The sequence below is a fragment of the Sus scrofa genome, chromosome X (genome assembly GCF_054392235.1).
Source record: "Sus scrofa isolate SSC_HxYL_T2T_F1_AM1 chromosome X, Sscrofa_HxYL_maternal_Yorkshire_Landrace_v2.0, whole genome shotgun sequence".
In the NCBI taxonomy this organism is placed as follows: Eukaryota; Metazoa; Chordata; class Mammalia; order Artiodactyla; family Suidae; genus Sus; species Sus scrofa.
In genome coordinates, this window is record NC_139401.1 from 48,527,159 (window position 1) to 48,545,335 (window position 18,177).

The 18,177-nt window shown below is 39.0% G+C and overlaps 1 non-coding gene across 1 annotated transcript; it reads left to right on the forward strand.

The window, feature by feature from the left end:
• Nucleotides 1-17,447: 17,447 nt before the first annotated feature.
• Nucleotides 17,448-17,585, forward strand: LOC146394594 (U4 spliceosomal RNA). Its single transcript, XR_014835928.1, has one exon. It is a non-coding gene; the product is annotated as a U4 spliceosomal RNA (small nuclear RNA).
• The last annotated feature ends 592 nt before the right edge of the window (nucleotides 17,586-18,177 follow it).

Below are 18,177 nucleotides of genomic sequence, written 5' to 3' on the forward strand. Positions count from 1 at the left end.
TTTATTTTGTGATAACTGATAAATGACTAAATTGTAAAGTGAAACTATGAGATCTCCAGTTATGTCTGTTTTCATGTCCATTATTACGTGATAGGCTTTTACCTTCCGATAGTATTATCAAAATAAATTTATAAAAGAGCTCTGTTTGACTTGAAAGTAAACATTTACAAATTAAATGTTTTTTAAGTGTAATAGACACTAACCCAAATGAATCTCAAGGTCAGTTGATCTGGAAAATATTCGATCTCAAATTAATATTAAGTATTGAAGTTTGTTTGTTGGTTTAGTTAATACAGACATGTCAATTTTATTGCACCTAGGTTTTCTAAATGTCAAAAAAGGTCATATTATCCCTGTTATAAAATTCAGGATGATGGCTGACTTGGTCTAGTGTCTCATATTTTCATGGGTAATCTAAATATGACTGTAATTCAATAGATATAAATGAGGTAAGAACTTTTACGTGAATTCTTTAAGAATTATGTTTTATGGTATGTCTACTTAAAATAGTTTCTCCAGATTTTTTTGTCTTTTTTAAGATTTTTATTTTTTCCATTATACTTGATTTACAGTGTTCTGTCAATTTCTACCGTACAGCAAAATGACCCAGTCATATATATATATATATATATATATATTCTTTTTCTCACAGTGTCCTCCATTATGTTCCATCACAAGTGACTGGATATAGTTCCCTGTGCTGTACAGCAGGATCTCATTGCTGATCCACTCCAAATGCAATAGTTTGCATCTGTTAACCTCAAACTCCCAGTCCATCCCATTCACTCCCTCTTCCCCTTGGCAGCCACAAGTCTGTTCTCCAAGTCCATGAGTTTCTTTTCTGTGGAAAGATTCATTTGTGCCATATATTAGATTCCAGATATGAGTGATATCATATGGTATTTGTCTTTCTGACTTACTCCACTTAGTAGGAGAGTCTCTAGTTCTATCTATGTTGCGCAAATGGCATTATTTTGCTCTTTTATGGCTGAGGTAGTATTCCGTTGTGTATATATATACATCACATCTTCTTAATCCACTCCTCTGTCGATGGACATTTAGGTTGTTTCCCTGTCTTGGCTATTGTGAATAGTGCTACAGTGAACATATGGGTGCATGTATCTTTTTCAATGAAAGTTTTGTTCGAATATATGCCCAGGAGTGGGATTTCTGGGTCATATGGTAGTTCTATATTTAGTTTTATGAGGTACCTCCATACTGTTTTCCATGGTAGTTGTACCAATTTATATGACCACCAACTGTGTAGGAGGGTTCCCTTTTCTCCATATCCTCTCCAGCATTTGTTATTTGTTGACTTGTTAATGATGGCTATTCTGACAAGTGTGTATTGGTACCTCAATGTAGTTTTGATTTGCATTTCTCTAACAACTAGTGATGTTGAGCATTTTTTCATGTGCCTGTTGGCCATCTGTATATCTTCTTTGTAGAAATGTCTATTTAGGTCTTCTGCTCATTTTTCAATTAGGTTTTTTTTTTGTTTTGTTTTGTTTTGTTTTTTGCTGTTGAGTTGTATAAGTTGTTTGTATATATTAGAGATTAAGCCCTTGATACCACCCTGAACGTATCCAATCTCATCTGATCTCCAGATGTTTTTGCTAACTTGAAACTTTAAAGTTTTGCTAAATTAAGTTAAATGATGGGAATTCACTGAATAGGCAGCTCATTTCAAATAAGATAAAATTCCAGAACATGAGTTATTAAATGGGTCTAAGTTTACCTACTTTTGTCTTTTTATGAGAGGAAAACTAAAGATTTTAGTATACCAACAGTATACTAGGGTTCCCTTTCTCCACATCTTTGCTAACATTTGTCATTTGTAGACATTTGATGATGACCATTCTGACAGCTGTGAGGTGATATTTCATTGTAGTTTTGATTTGCATTTCTTTGATGATTAGGGGTGTTGAGCATCTTTTCATGTGCCTAATGGCCATTTGTATGTCTTTTTTTTTTTTTTTTTGGCTTTTTAGGGCCACACCTGCGGCATATGGAGGTTCCCAGGCTAGGGGATCGAATTGGGGCTGCAGCTGCTGGCCTATGCCACAGCTACAACAACACCAGATCCGAGCTGTGTCTTCGACCTACACCACGGCTAATGGCAATGCCGGATCCTTAACCCACTGAGCGAGGCCAGGGATCAAACTGGCAACCTCATGGTTCCTAGTTGGATTGTTTCTGCTGCACCACCATGGGAAATCCTGTCTTTTTTTTTTTTTTGGCTTTTTTTTAAGGATGTACCTGTGGCATATGGAAATTCCTTGGCTTGAGGTCGAATTGGAGCTACAGCTGCTAGCCTACACCACAGCCACAGCAACGTGGGATCTGAGCCGAGTCTGTGACCTACACCAAAGCTCATGGCAACACCGGATCCTTAACCCATTGAGCAAGGCCAGGGATCAAACCCACATCTTCATGAATACTAGTTGGTCTCATTACCCCTGAGCCACAACAGGAACTTTCTGTAGTCTTCTTTAGAAAAATGCCTATTCTATGGAGTTCCCATCGTGGCACAGCAGAGGCAAATCCAACTAGGAACCATGAAGTTGAGGGTTCGATCCCTGGCTTTACTCAGTGGGTTAAGGATCTGGCATTGCCGTGAGCTGTGGTGTAGGTCGCAGACACAGTTCAGATCTGGTGTGGCTGTGGCTGTAGCGTAGGCCGGCAGCTGCAGCTCCAATTAGACCCCTAGCCTGGGGACCTCCATATGCTGTGGATGCGGCCCTCAAGAGACAAAAGACAAAAAAAAAAAAAAAAAAAAAAAAGAAAAGAAAAAGAAAAATGCCTATTCTAGTCTTCTGCCCACTTCTTAATCAATTTTTTTTTTAATATGAGTAGCATGAGAAGTTTTATATATTTTGGATATTAACCCCTTATTGCTCATATCATTTGCAAATGTTTTCTCCAGTTCAATTGTCTTTTTGTTTTGTCAAAGGACTCCTTGTCTGTGCAAAAACTTTTAAATTTAGGTCCCATTTGTTTATTTTTGCTTTTGTTTCTTTTACCTTAGGAGATATCAAAAAAAAAAAATACTGCTATGGTTGATGTTGGAGAATGTTCTGCCTATGTTCTCTTCAAGGAGTTTCATGATTTCTAGTCTTACATTTAAGTCTTTAATACATTTTGATGTTACTTTTTATATGATATGAGAAAATGTTCTAATTTCATTCATTTACATGTAGTTGTCCAGATTTCCTAGCACCACTTACTGAAGAGTCTTTCTTCCATGGTATATTCTTACCTCCTTTGTCACAGATTAATTGACCATAAGTGCATGGGTTTATTTCTGGGCTCTCTATTCTGCTCCATTGATCTAAGTGGTTTTTTTTTTGTGTGTGTGTGTGCCACTACCATGCTCTTTTGATTCCTTCAGCTTTATAGTATATTCTGAAGCCAGGGAGTATGATACCTCTAGCTTTATTCTTTTTTCTCAAGATCATTTTGGCAATTCAGGGTCTTTGGGGTTCCATATAAATTTGGGGGGTTATTTGTTCTAGTTTAATGGAGCATATCATGGATATTTTGATAGGGATTACATTAAATCTGTAGGTTGTTTTGGGTAGTATAGGCATTTTAACTATTAATTCTTACAGTCCATGAACATGGGATATCTTTCCATTTCTCTGTATCATTTTCAGCTTCCTTCATCTCTATTTCTTTGTATCATCTTCGGTTTCTTTGCATCATCATGGTTTTCAGCATATAGGTCTTTCATCTCCTTAGTTAAGTTTATTCATAGGTTTTTTGTTCTTTGGTGCAATCTTAAATGGATCCTTTCCTTTCTTTATTTTTTTCTTTTTTTGGCCACACCTGTGGCATATGGAGGTTCCTGGGCCAAGAATCAAAACAGAGCTGCAGCTGTGGCCTACATCACAGCCATGGCAACACCAGATCCAATCTGCATCTGTGACCTTTGCTGCAGCTTGTGGCAACTCCAGATCCTTGATCCACTGAGTGATGCCAGGGATCAAAACCACATTCCTCACAGGGACAATGTCAGGTTCTTAACCCACTGAGCCACAATAGGAACTCCCCTTTCTTTATCTTTCAGATAGTTTATTATTTGTGTATAGAAAAGCAACAAGTTTCTATATAATCTTGTATTCTGCTGCTTTACTAATTTCATTTATTAGTTATAATAGTTTTTTGTTGAAGATTTTAGGGTTTTGTATATACGGTATTATGTCATCTGCAAATAGTGACAGTTTTACTTCTTCCCTTCCAAGTTGGATGTCTTTTTTAGTCTTTTATTTTTCTGATTGCTGTGGCTAGGACTTGCAATACTATGTTGAATAGAAGTGGTGAGAGTAGGCCTCCTTGTCTTGTTCCTGATTTTAGAAGAAAGGCTTTCAGCTTTTTTTTTTTTTTGCTGTTAGATGTGGGTTTGTCATAAATGGCCTTTATTATGTTGAGATATGTTCCTTCTTTACCAAGTTTGATGAGCATTTTTATCATGATTAGATATTGAAATATGTCAAATGCTTTTTATGAGTCTATTGAGGTGATCATGTGATTTTAATCTTTCCTTTTGTTAATGTAGTGTATCATATTGATTGACCTGTGAATATGGGACCATGCCTGAAATAAATCCCACTTGACCATGGTGTATGATCCTTTTTATATATTGTTGAATTAGGTTTGCTAATATTTTGTTGAGGATTTTTGCATCTATATCGCTCAGAGATATTAGCCTATAATTTTTTGTAATATCTTTGTCTGGTTTGGGTATTAAGGTAATGGCAGCCTCAGAGGATGAATTTGGGAGTGTTCCCTCCTCTTTTGGAATAGTTTGAGAAGGGTACATATTAGCCTTTATATATTTGGTAGAATTCCCTTGTGAAGACATTTGGTCCTGGACTTTTGTTTGTTGGGAGTTGTTTTTTTTTTAAGTTATATATTCAATTTCACTACTAGTGATCAGTCTGTTCAGATTGTCTGTTTTTTCCTGATTTAGTGTTGAAATTTTGCATATTTATAGAAATTTGACCATTTCTTACAGGTTGTCCAGTTTTTCGGCACAAAGCTGTTGATAGTGTTCTCTTATGATATTTATATCTCTTTGGTATCAGGTGATATTTCTTATTTTCTTAATTTCTTAATTTTCTTAATTTCTTATTTTGTTTATTTGGGTTATCTCTTTTTTTCTTGATGACCCTGGCTAAAGGCTTAGTAATTTTGTTTATTTTTTCAAAACACATGAATTCGTTGATTTTTCTCTATTTTTTATCTCTATTTTATTATTTCCTCTCTGATCTTTATTATTTACATCCTTCTGCTGATTTTGGGATTTGTTTGTTTTTCTCTTTCTATTCCTTTGGATGGTAGGATAGGTTATTTGAGATTTTTCTTATTTTTTGAGGTAGGCATGTATCACTTTAAACTTCCCTCTTAGAACTGCTTTTGATGCATCCCATAGGTTTTGAAAAGTTGTGTTTCCATTTCCATTCCACTTGGACATAGAAGCCCTCACCCAAGTGCGGAGCTGCATCATGAAGCAAGTGGGGCCAGAGCAGGCATCCAGCTTAGGCTGGGGTATGAACCAGGGTGGTCACAGTAAACCAGCCAGAGTCTCATGCAGTTTCAATCTGCTTTCTCCACTTTGTTTCAGGGATAAGCAAGTGTTCCTATGCTCTTCATGGGGGTGGGGTGGAGTCTAGTTTTCTTATAGCCCTCCTCTTAGTCCCACTGGTTTTCTAAACAGCTAAGGGCCTCATCTTCCTGGTGTTGGGCTCCAATATGCTGCTTCACCCAATCTTAATAACAATTTTGACTTAATACCCTCTGAAAAATCTAATCAAATAACAGCATAATATGGGTCTTTATAAAGATCCTGGAATTTCTTCCCCTGAAAGTCAACCAATTGACTATTCACATCAGTGAAAACTGGACTTGGAGTATTATAAAAATCCTGCTCAAAAGCATATGTTAAACCATTACCATTTACTAATAAGTAGACATTTAAAAGGGCCAATTAAATACATGTTGCATGTGGGACTCTAAAAAGGTAGCTTCTATCACTCTTGAATAATTTTCTCCTCTCCTTCTCGATGTCACAGATCGGAAGTAGTAGTATGCTTGAATGAAAAAAATTTAAATTTAAATAAAAATAAAACTTTTCCTCTATTTTTTTCTTTTATTATTTACTTCTATACTATACACTTGTCTTAGTGAGAAGAACTGTGATAACCAAATATGTGTGTGTGTGTTTCTGAATGGTATATTTTCAACCATTTATGACCTTTGTCTGTAGAGAAATTGTCTAACCTTTCTGATTTCTGGTTTCCCCTTATGTAAAATATTGGGTAAAACAACTACTTGGCAGTGATGGTGTGAGTATCAGATGCCATTATATACATGGAAATAATCTGGTGAATTAAATTGTATGTGTTATATGCTCCTTGGGAACATTCTGGCGCACTACACATATGAATCACAGAAAACGCAAATTTTTATAAAGGCAAACAGTTTCTCTACCCCAATTCCTGGTTCACAATAGTGTGTGCATAATATATTTTATTGTACCAATGAATTTATGCAAATAATGTATTCACAAGCTATACCAAATTATGTTGACACCACACTAGGAACTTAAGATTCAAATGGACAAAATAGGGTCCATGGAATTCATGATCTAGTAGAACAACCTTTGAAACTAATAACTCAAGGACTATGATGGGGCACACAGAAGTGTATACTAGGTACAGTGTGGTTATATGGATACTCCTAAATTCTTTTTTTTTTTTTGGTCTTTTTGCCTTTTCTAGGGCTGCTTCATGTGGCATATGGAGGTTCCCAGGCTAGGGGTCGAATTGGAGCTGTTGCCACCAGCCTACACCAGAGCCACAGCAACATGGGATCCGAGCCGCATCTGCAACCTACACCACAGCTCATGGCAACGCCAGATCCTTAACACACTGAGCGAGACCAGGGATCGAACGTGCAACTTCATGGTTCCTAGTCAGATTCGTTAACCACTGCGCCACGACGGGAACTCCATTCTCCTAAATTATTTAAGCCTCTTGAGCTCTTCCATTGGTGACCACATCTTCCTATGTCTTCATCCTCTCCCTCTCTACTGGCTCCTTCCCATTAACAAATAAGCCATCTTTGTCATGGTCATAGTTTAGTGAATGAGTCAGACAAGTACTTCAAGAAACTGCGGTATTCGCGTTGGAATTTCATTTTAAAGTTAAATGGGAAGGGATGTCAGTGGACTACTGGTGGGGTCAAGTGTTTGACTTTAGTTACTGAAAACATGGTGGGGTCATTTGCCAAGACTGTAAACTCAAGAGAAGGGAAATTATTAGGGAAGAGAGGCTTTGCAAAAAGGCAGGTTCAGGAGTTCCTGTCGTGGCTCAATGGTTAACGAATCCGACTAGGAACCATGAGGTTGCAGGTTCGGTCCCTGGCCTTGCTCAGTGGGTTAACGATCCGGTGTTTCCATGAGCTGTGGTGTAGATTGCAGACGCGGCTCACATCCCACGTTGCTGTGGCTCTGGTGTAGGCCAGCGATTCGACCCCTAGCCTGGGAATCTCCATATGCCGTGGGAGCGGCTCAAGAAAAGACAAAAAGACAAAAAAAAAAAAAAAAAAAAAAAGGCAGGTTCAGATGTAGATGAACAGATCATAGTGTTTAATGCTTTATAGTTGGCAAGAAGTGGAACAAAATAATTGTGGAAGAAGATAGTCTCTGCCAGGCCAAATTTGGCCCATATCCTGACTCTGGTATACATTTGCTCTATGACCTTTGGAAATTGACTTTTATGTGTTGAAGTTTCAGTTCACTCACTTCACCCAACTTTATTGGTAAAATTAAAAATAACATTATAAGGCATAATACACCACAGTAGTTGAGACTCTGGAGTTGGATTGCCTGGGTTTGAAACTCATTTCTATTCCTTACTTGCTATAGAGAGTGATTTTAACCATCCAGCATTCTCATGTATAAAATGGCATATTAAATAAAGGCATACCTTGTTTTATTGCACTTCGCAGATATTGTATTCTTTACAAACTGAAGGTTTGTGGCAATCCTATATCAAGCAAGTCAGTTGGTGAGTTTGCTCACTTCATGTCTCTCTGCACATTTTGCTAATTTTCACGATTTTTTAAGTCCTCCACCAGCAAAATGATTAAGACTCTCTGAAGGCTTAGATGATGGTTAGCATTTTTTAGCTTTTTTGTATTTTTTGATTAAGGCATATGCTTTGGGTTTTTTAAAGACATAATGCTATTGCACACTTAATAGACTACAGTCCAGTGTAAATGTAACTTTTATATGCACTGAGAAACCAAAAATTCATGTCACTCTGTGATATTTGTTTTATCACGGTGGTCTGGAATGTAACCTGCAGTATCTCCAAGGTCTGCCTGTAATAGTGCCGACTTCACAGGGGTCCTATGAAAATTCAACTACTCACTATGTTAAATAGTTTAGAACAGTGCTTAGTATATAGCAACTACTATGTTCTCTAAATATATTTAAAATACATAATTCAAAGTTTATGCAAATTTCATAGGGTATGAAAATAATAGTTTTATGTCTTTATACTCTTCTAAAATCCTGTTTTTGAAAAAGTGTCATGGCATGTCTTCATAGTTTAGAATTATCTTTTTTTTTTTGTTTTGGTCTTTTTAGGGACCAGCAGCATATGGAGGTCTCCAGGCTAGGAACAAATCAGAGCTGTAGCTGTTTGCCTATGCCACAGCCACAGCAACACCAGATCCGAGCTGTGTCTGCAGCCTATACCACGGCTTACAGCAACAGTGGATCCTTAACACACTGAGCAAGGCCAGGTATCGAATGTGCATCCTCATGGATACTAGTCAGATTCATTTCTGCTGAGCCATGGCAGGAACTCCTAGAATTATCTTTAACTTATTTTTTGTCTTTTTAGAGCTGCTCCCACAGTATATGGAAGTTCCCAGGCTAGGGGCTGAATCGGGGCTCCAGCTGCTGACCTATGCCACAGCCACAACAACACCAGATTCGAGCCAAGTCTGCTCCCTACACTACAGCTAACGGCAATGCTGGAGCCTTAACCCACTGAGTGAGGCCAGGGATCAATCCGGTATCCTCATGGATACTAGTCAGGTTCATTACCGTAGAGCCACAATGGAACTCCTGAATTATCTTTAACATTAAAATAGAATTCCGCTGTGAATCTTATGGTTTCTTGAAGTCCTCATCTGACTCACCCACTGAACTGCAAAAACTGTGACTCAGAGACAGCAGCATGGCTCACTTGGCACTGCTAATCTGTGCTAATCTGATCTGCCGAAGATGTGGCCCCCATGCTGAGGGTGATGATAAGACCTGAGATCACCAAGTTTGCTTTTCTCCTTTCCTTCAGAACTTTCCCCTACATTCCCTCTGTCTGATATTTCTCTTCATCAGGCCCCAAAATGTCCTATCCTCTGGCAAAGTGCTGTTAGGACAAGTTATGAGACAGACTTTGAATATGTAGATTTTGAGCTTCCTAAAGTAGGTAAAGTACAAATTCCAAATAATGGAGAGAATATATTCAAATAGATATATTGTTTCTATTTTTTAGATTTTCTTTTATTTACTTTTATTGAGGTATAGTTGATTATATTATGTGAGTAACAAGTGTACGGTATAGTGATTCACAATTTTTAAAGGTTATATCCATTTATAGTTATTATGAAATATTGGCTATTCCCTGTGCTGTACAATCTATCCTCATAGCTTATTTATTTTATACATAATAGTTTGTACCTCTTGCACTCCCACCCCTACATTGTTCCTCCCTCCTTCTTTTTCCTCCCTGGTAACCCCTAATTTGTTCTCTATATATGTGAGTCTGGTTCCTTTATGTTCTATTCACTAGTTTGTTTTATTTTTTAGTTTCCAGAAGTATTGCTTTTATCTTTTTTTTTTGTCTTTTTGCCATTTCTAGGGCCGCTCCTGTGGCATATGGAGGTTCCCAGGCTAGGGGTCTAATCGGAGCTGTAGCCGCCAGCCTACATCAGAGCCACAGCAACGCAGGATCCGAGCCACGTCTGCAACCTACACCACAGCTCACGGCAACGCCGGATCCTTAACCCACTGAGCAAGGCCAGGGATCGAACCCGCAACCTCATGGTTCCTAGTCGGATTCGTTAACCACTGAGCCACGATGGGAACGCCAGAAGTATTGCTTTTAGAGTGGAAGCAGTTCAAGTTTGTTTAGTCTGCCCTTTAACTGTAAAGAAGCAGGGTTCCATAAAATAGAGTTTGTATGGGTCTGTAGCCACTTGTCACCACACAGGTGTTTTCCGTCCTCACTTCTCACTGCTGCCTAGAAATCTTGCTCTGTAGAGAATCTTAGTTCTCTTTTCTATTCTCCACAGAACTACATCAATTGCCCTTGTTCCTCCTAACCTCTTATTTGAGACATTCTCTTGCTCACATTTAGTAGGTGATTTGGCTCTTGCTTTCCCAAGGGAAATGAATCTCTCAGGTGTAACATACCTCAGTTTCACAATACAGATGTACAACCTTCCTTTTATCTAATCCAGCCTTTCCTCCTTCCCTCCAGGTACAGTGAAAGAGGTCGCCTTTTCCCCATCTAAGATAAATTCCCTCCCTGCGCTTTACATCACACGTGCTTCTACCCTCCAGGCTCTTATTCCATTGGTTACCACATCTTTGGATGTTTTCAGGCTTTCCCTCTACTGGCTCCTCCTCATCAACAAATAAAAGTGCTCAAGTCTCTGCCACCTCGAAAACATTAAAGCTGTCCTTCAATGTGAGATCACCTTTGAGCTACCATTCCATTTCTCTCTTCTCTTTCATAATTAAACTACTTTAATGAATTATCTAGACTCGCTGAATCTAATTCTTTATCTCCCACTCATTCCTTAGCCTACTGCCAACTGTCTTCCCACCCCGCCACTTCATTGAGACAGTTCCTATTAATAGTCTTTTCATTGTCACTGTAACATTCCACATGCCTTATAACTCCCTGCTTGAAATGTTGTATATCCTCAATTCCGTGTCTTTACTTTCTCTCCATTCCCCTCTTATTTTGGTAACTACTCCTTTTTTTGGAAGATCCCTTTATATGCACTTCTCTGCCTGACCCAGAAATTTTTGATGACGGTTTTATTAAAAAATAAATTACATACCATAATCTTTACCCATTTAATGTATAAGTCAATGGTTGTTAGTGTGTTTACAGAGTTGGACAACCAATATAATCTACAGAAACTCTGTACCCATTCAAGATCAATCCCCATTTCCCTTGTCTTCAGTCATAGGTAACCATTGATCTATTTTTTGATTCTATACCTTTGCCCATACTAGACATTCATATAAATGAAATCATGCAATATATAATGATTATGTTTGGCCTCTTATCCATCCATGTAGTAGCATAGTATTCCACTCCTTTTTATTGCTGAGTAATATGTCCCATTGTATGACCATACTACATTTTGTTTATGCGTTCATCAGTTAGTTGATGGGCATTTAGGTTGTTTCTGTTTTTTGGCTATTATGAATAATGCTGCTATAAATATTCATGAACAAATATTTTTTATGGAATATTTTCATTTCTCTTGAGTGCATATCTAGTAGTGGGATTATTGGGTCATGTGGTAACTCTAACATTCTTAAAAAATGGCCAAACTATTTTCCAAAGTGGTAGTAATATTTTACACATATGAGGACACTGATTTCTCCTCATCTTCAATGCCACTTGTTATTTTTAGTCTTTTTCATTATAGTCATTCTAGTGAGTGAGAAGTCGTATCTCATGGTTTTGGTTTGCATTTCTCTGAGAGCTAATAATGTTTCATGTACTTATTGTCCATTTGTATATGTCTTTGGTGAAGTCTATTCAAATCCTTTGCCCATTTTTTTTTTTCTCTTATAGGTGTGCCTGCAGCATATGGAAGTTCCTGGGTCAGAGGTTGAATTGGAGCCACAGCCACAGCAACACCAGGTCCAAGCTGCATCTGTAACCTGTGCTGCAGCTCACGGCAACACCAGATCCTTAACCCTCTGAGCAAGGCCAGGGATTGAATCCGCATCCTTGTGGAGACAACATCAGGTCCTTAGCCAACTAAACCACAATGAGAATGCTGCTGATTTTTTACATAGCATTATTCATTATTGACTTATGGATATTCTTTAATATTCTGGATAAAATATAGATTTTTTGATGATTTCAGAGACAACTTTTAATTTGCTAATTTGCTATTTTCACTGTTTTCCTATTTTTAGTTTATTTACATTCTATTCTTTTGTATTTCATTTCGCTTGCTTTGTATTTACTTTGCTCTTCTTTTCATAGGAATTTATAATTATGGATTATCCTTTCTTTTACTACTTTAGCTGCATCTCACATTCTGATGTTTTGATTTTATCTATCTTGAAGTATTTTCTAATTTATGTTGTGATTTCTTCTTTAATCCATTGGTTTTTTAGGACTATATTGTTTAATTTTCACATATTTGTGAGTTTCCCACATATCTCTCTTCTATCGTTGATTTCTAATTTAATTCCATTTTGGTTAGAGAACAAAATTTGTATTATTTCAGTCTTTTAAATCTATCGAGGCATGTTTATGATCTAGCATAAAGTCTTTTTTTGGAGAAGGATCCATATACTTGAGTGGAATGTGTATTTTGTTATTGTTTGGTGGAGTGGTCATTAGATGTGCATTAGTCTTGTCAGTTCTAGAGTGTTGTTCCCCTGTTGCTATCAGTATCCTGGAGCTACCAGGCCCCTCTTAATTGCACACCATTAATATTTCCATTGTTTTTAAAATGCCCTCAGGCATAAATGTTTCCAGGTTCTTTTCCAAATAAATTCAGTTTCTTTAGGCAAAGCTGCTGTGCTGTTTCTATGGCCTGCCTCTCCACCCAGGCAGAAACTTCAGACAACTATACCTGAACTGGGGGTGGACATAGTAGGACACTTCTCCTGCAGTAACATCCCAGTGGGCATTCAGGGGAGATGGAAGTGCCTGGTTATTTCTGCCCATCTCCATGTAGAAACTTCACCCTGCAAATGAACTTAAGCAGAAGATATTGGGATCCCATTATTATTGGCCTGTCATGCCTGAGGTCAAGCCCTCACCCTATCTATAATTGGGAGTTAGTGCAGGGAATGGTGCTTTTGTAATGTGGAGCTGTGGTAGAATAAAAGACACTGGTACCCTTTTCCTGGGGTAAAAGTATAGCCCTAGACCAGGGACTGGGGGGGACAGGGAGTCCTTGTCTTCTCGGCTATGTCCATACCAGGGGTAGAGCTTGTCACATAGAGCTGGGGAAGCTAGGACAGATTATAGTGCAAATTCCATATTCTATTTTTGCTGAGATTTAGTAGATTTTTTTGAATGAATGTTTATTCATTTGCTGTATGTCCTTACGACAATTTCTAGGGACTTTAACTGTGTGTGTGTGTACATATGTACACATTCGTAAACCAATTAAATGGTGATTCACTGGAGAGTGGGTCCACCAAGATCCTCAGACAACTTTTCTGGAAGTCCTGTACCTACCTTTAAATGTTGATATTCCTCAGGGAGATTTTCACTATCCTCTGTACAACCTCTCCTGGGTGACCTTGTGGTATACCCACCTCTTCACCTACTGCTTATCTACTGATGATTCCAAAATCTACTCATTCTGCTCATTCTTCTTTCTTAGGATGCACATCTGTATAGCTCTGGCCTTGTGGATGTGTCCAAGTTAATTAATATCCCTTGGGTACCAGAAACTAACAGTTATAAAACTAATCTCAGTTCCCATTGTGGCGCAGCAGAAATGAATCCGACTAGGAACCATGAGGTTGTGGGTTCAATCCATGGCCTCGCTCAGTGGGTTAAGGATCCAGCCTTGCTGTGAGCTGCGGGGTTGGTTGCAGACGTGGCTCGGATTTGGTGTTGCTGTGGCTGTGGTGTTGGCTGGCAGCTTCAGCTCCAATTCGACCCCTAGCCTGGGAACTTCCATATGCCGTGGGTGTGGCCCTAAAAAGCACACACACACACACACACACACACACACACACACACTAAAAAAAATAAATAAATAAAACTAATCTCATCTTCTCAACCTTCCATGACTAACAGTTTTGTTCTATTAGAGTCCATCTAAGGGAATCAACTTATTTGCTTCAGCCACTTACCTTTAAATATATCCATATCTACCTCTCTTTCATCTCCCACACCCAATTAATCAACTCAGGCCCCTTTAATTTTTTTTTTCTTTTTACGGCTGCACCTGTGGCATATGGAAGTTCCTAGGCTAGGGGTCAGATAGGAGCTGCAGCTGCCGGCCTGCACCACAGCCACAGCAACACTGGATCTGAGCCACCTCTGGAAACTACAGAGCACCTTGCAGCAATGTCAGATCCTTAGGCCACTGAGTGAGGCCAGAGATCAAACCTGCATCTTCACGGATACTGTGTCGGGTTCTTAACCCACTGAGCCACAACGGGGACTCCAACTCATGCCCCTTTAAACACCATATGTTTCTAAAATGTGTCCACTCCTGTCAATGTGGTCAATAATGTAGTTCAGGTCACCATCATTTCTTATCTGAACTATTATCACAATCTTCTCTCCATTTTCAAATAATTTTCCACTCTTTAGACAAGTTGATGTTATCTCTCTTCTCCTCAAATCCCTGAACAAGTCACATCAGACTTTATATAATCTGGCTTTTTCTTATCCCATTGGCTTCATCTTTTAGGAGATCCTTTCTTGTGTACACACTCAAACTATGTTCTAAACAAGCTCCTGTTCCTAAAACATCATACTTTGACTTCTGGAACCTCATGCCTGTTTTTTGTTTTGTTTTGTTTTGTCTTTTTCTAGTGCAGCACTCATGGCATATGGAGGTTTCCCAGGCTAGGGGTCTAGTCGGAGCTGTAGCTGCCAGCCTATGCCAGAGCCACAGCAACGCCAGATCCGAGCCACATCTTCGACCTACACCACAGGTCACAGCAACATCAGATCCTTAACCCACTGGGCAAGGCCAGGGATCGAACCCACAACCTTATGGTTCCTAGTCGGATTCGTTAACCATTGAGCCACAATGGGAACTCCTGTTCTTTCTTGAGGAATACTGTCCCACTACTTCTCCTGGCTAAGCCCTATTCACCCTTCAGGTTCCAGGTTACATGGGCACTTTTTCTGAGGCTCTCTCATTCTTGCTAAACTATGTTAGTCCCCCCTCCTATGTGCTGGCGGATCCCACTGAATCCCCACTGTCATAAAAAAAAAAAGTACATTTTGGGAGTTCCCATTGTGGCTCAGTGGTAACAAACCTGACTAGTATCCATGAGGATGTGGGTTGGATCCCTGGCTTTGCTCAGTGGATTAAGGATCCTGCATGACTGTGGCTGTGGTGTAGGCCGGCAGCTGCAGCTCCAATTTGACCCCTAGTCTGGGAACTTGCGCATGCCACAGGTGTGGCCAAAAAAAAAAAAAAATACAATTTGTTGGCATTTCTTGTTTTATCATTGGTCTCCCCAATACATTGGGGGCTCCAGTTGCAAGGATGGAGGTACTAGATAAATGTAAATACTTTCCTATTTATCTACTGGGTTAAAGCAAGATGAAAAAACATAGCTTAAAGACTTCAACATTTTACTAATTGGGACATGATAGAGGGCTTTTCTTCATATATATGAATATGTTAAATTATATAACATATATGAATATGATGTGTGTGTGTGTGTATATATATATATATATATATATATATATATAAAACATATTAAGATTTAATTCAGGATTAGGAAAAAGGTAGTTGTAAATAGACCTGGACAACAGGGTGCTCTTGGGAAGCGAGGTATTCCTGGGAAGGGTTGCCTTGCTCTAAACAGAATGCATCCAGGACTGGGCTAATTCCTAAAATGTCCACTAGGGAGCATGATGCCATCCCTGGACCAAGAATGACTTTGCAGTGTATTTATGTCTTTGTGACACCCACAATAAGGTCTAAGTTTGAGTGAATAGACAAAAGGAAAAGAGAGAACTGATACTAACCTGTTACAAGTTCTCTATACCTTTAGCACGGGCCCCCAAAGAAGTCTAAACTTTCAGAGGTCATGGCCTGTTTTTTCACACTGCTGTGTAGGATTACACAAGGGCGTGGTGTTAAGTCTTTTTGGACCAGGGATGGGCTTTTTGGTTCCCTGTGTTTACTATTCTTGTAGGAGGTAGAGCACTGAGTTCCCTGTCAGATATTGTCAGTCCTGTTCTTCTTCATCTTAATATAGAGCATGCACTCGGAGTAACAGAAAACTGAATTTCTGTCTCCAGCTCATCACATTCTAGCTCTTTGAACCATGCCATTGATTTCAGGTTCACATCTTTGATTCTAGGAATATAAATGTGAGACACTTTGAGTACTTTGCAGAAGATTGAGTTGTGGGAGAAGCTTTTCCTTCTCCATGGTGGGATTCATTTTATCCAAGATTTGAAATTACAGCCTCTCAAGTTTTGGGTAGTGATGGGGAGCAGGGAGCAGAGGGACTTTTCTAGGCCATTTGGAGTCACTCTGAGTTAGGGAACTGGTCTAGCAATGGAACCTAGTAAAGATCTCAGCTGTGCAGTAGTTGTAAATCATGTTCTTAGCCTCACATAATCTCATAATCTTCAGTAAAATCTCATTAAAAGTTATGGCCTTGCCTCTGGTGTGCTGTAGGAAATCAGGAATGGATGAGGGCACATTCTGGGATAAAAAGGTAGGAGAAGGAGAACAGGATTCCATTTCCTGAGTCCAGAATGGTGGTGTCCTTGTTTACCAGTTGAGAAATCAGTGTCCCCAGAAGAGCACAGGAGGATCAGAGGCTGCATAGAGGGAGTGACACAGTAGCTTGCTGAGGATCCAGAAAAGACAGAGGGAACCTAAAACAAGGTAGCAGCAGGTCTACTTTTAGCCAATATTTGCCAATCGTACAATTTAACAAAGGGCACCCTCTCTGAATTGACGCCCCATGCCCCTGCCAGCCTCAGTGTTTGGAGAGTAGAAACTGTGCAGACTCAGGAAACAAAAAATCCAAACCAAATCAAGCCTATTCTGCCTTGCATCAGCACTTGGTGAATAGAGAGCTCAGTCTAGATTTCACACCCAAGTTTTGTGCTATGCCTGGTGCACTTGTGAAGGAAAGAAGTAGGACAAATTCCATGATGGCCCTGAGCATTAGTCTAAAGAATTCTGAGGAACAGCAAGGTGCCTGTGTGCTATGTGCTGACCTACAAAAGGGGTCATGGATTTTTTTGAAGTATGTTAGGAGAAGGGGCTCACCTGTGCCATCTGTGGTTGGGTTACTTATGTTTGAAAAGAAAAGAGGTTGGAAAAAAAATGTATATTTACCTTGGTTATTTGGGGTAGGGGGATCATACGTGATTTTTGATTCATTTATTTGGGGGAGAATTCCCCAAATTTTCTGAAATTAAGATGAATTAAGTTTTGTGCAGTCACAGTATCGTAGCCAAAGAGGTTTATCTGAGGCACAGTAATTGCTAATTGAAAAAATTTCTCAAGATGAATTAATTTTGTAATCAGAAAAAATTCCATTCTTTTATGCTAAACTATAGAATGGGGAGTGGAACCTAAGCTTATGTCTGCCACTGGAGTTCAAAGTTTTCTGGTCATGTTTGACATACTGATGGGGCTGAAGGTCTTTTTGCATGTAGACCTGGGAGACCTCCAAGCAAAGAATTCACACTAAGGGAAGAGCAAGTCCACCGGTATTTTAGCTCAGCAACAAAAGCTAGGTTTTTGGAGGGGAGGAGAGAGTCTGGCTCGCTGGGCTGTAGACTTGTCTTCTGACCAACTCTCTCTAACGAAGTCTTAGGGATAGAGGTGGGCCTCCAAGTAAACTCTGAAGAATTTTTTTTTCAATTTTTATTATGGAAAATTTCAAACATGTACAAAAGTATAGAGAATAGGAACGAACTCCCAAATATCCGTCACACAGCTTCAATAGTTATCAATTTATCACCAATCTCATTTCATCTATATGCTCACTTATACCCCACCCTCAGATTATTTTGAAGGAAATATCAGTAGCATGTCATTTCATCTGCCAAATTTACAGTACATTTCTCTAAAAGATAAGGATTAAAAAATATATAACCACAGTACCATTATCACACCTAAAAAAAAAAAAACCCAATACATTGGGGAGATGTG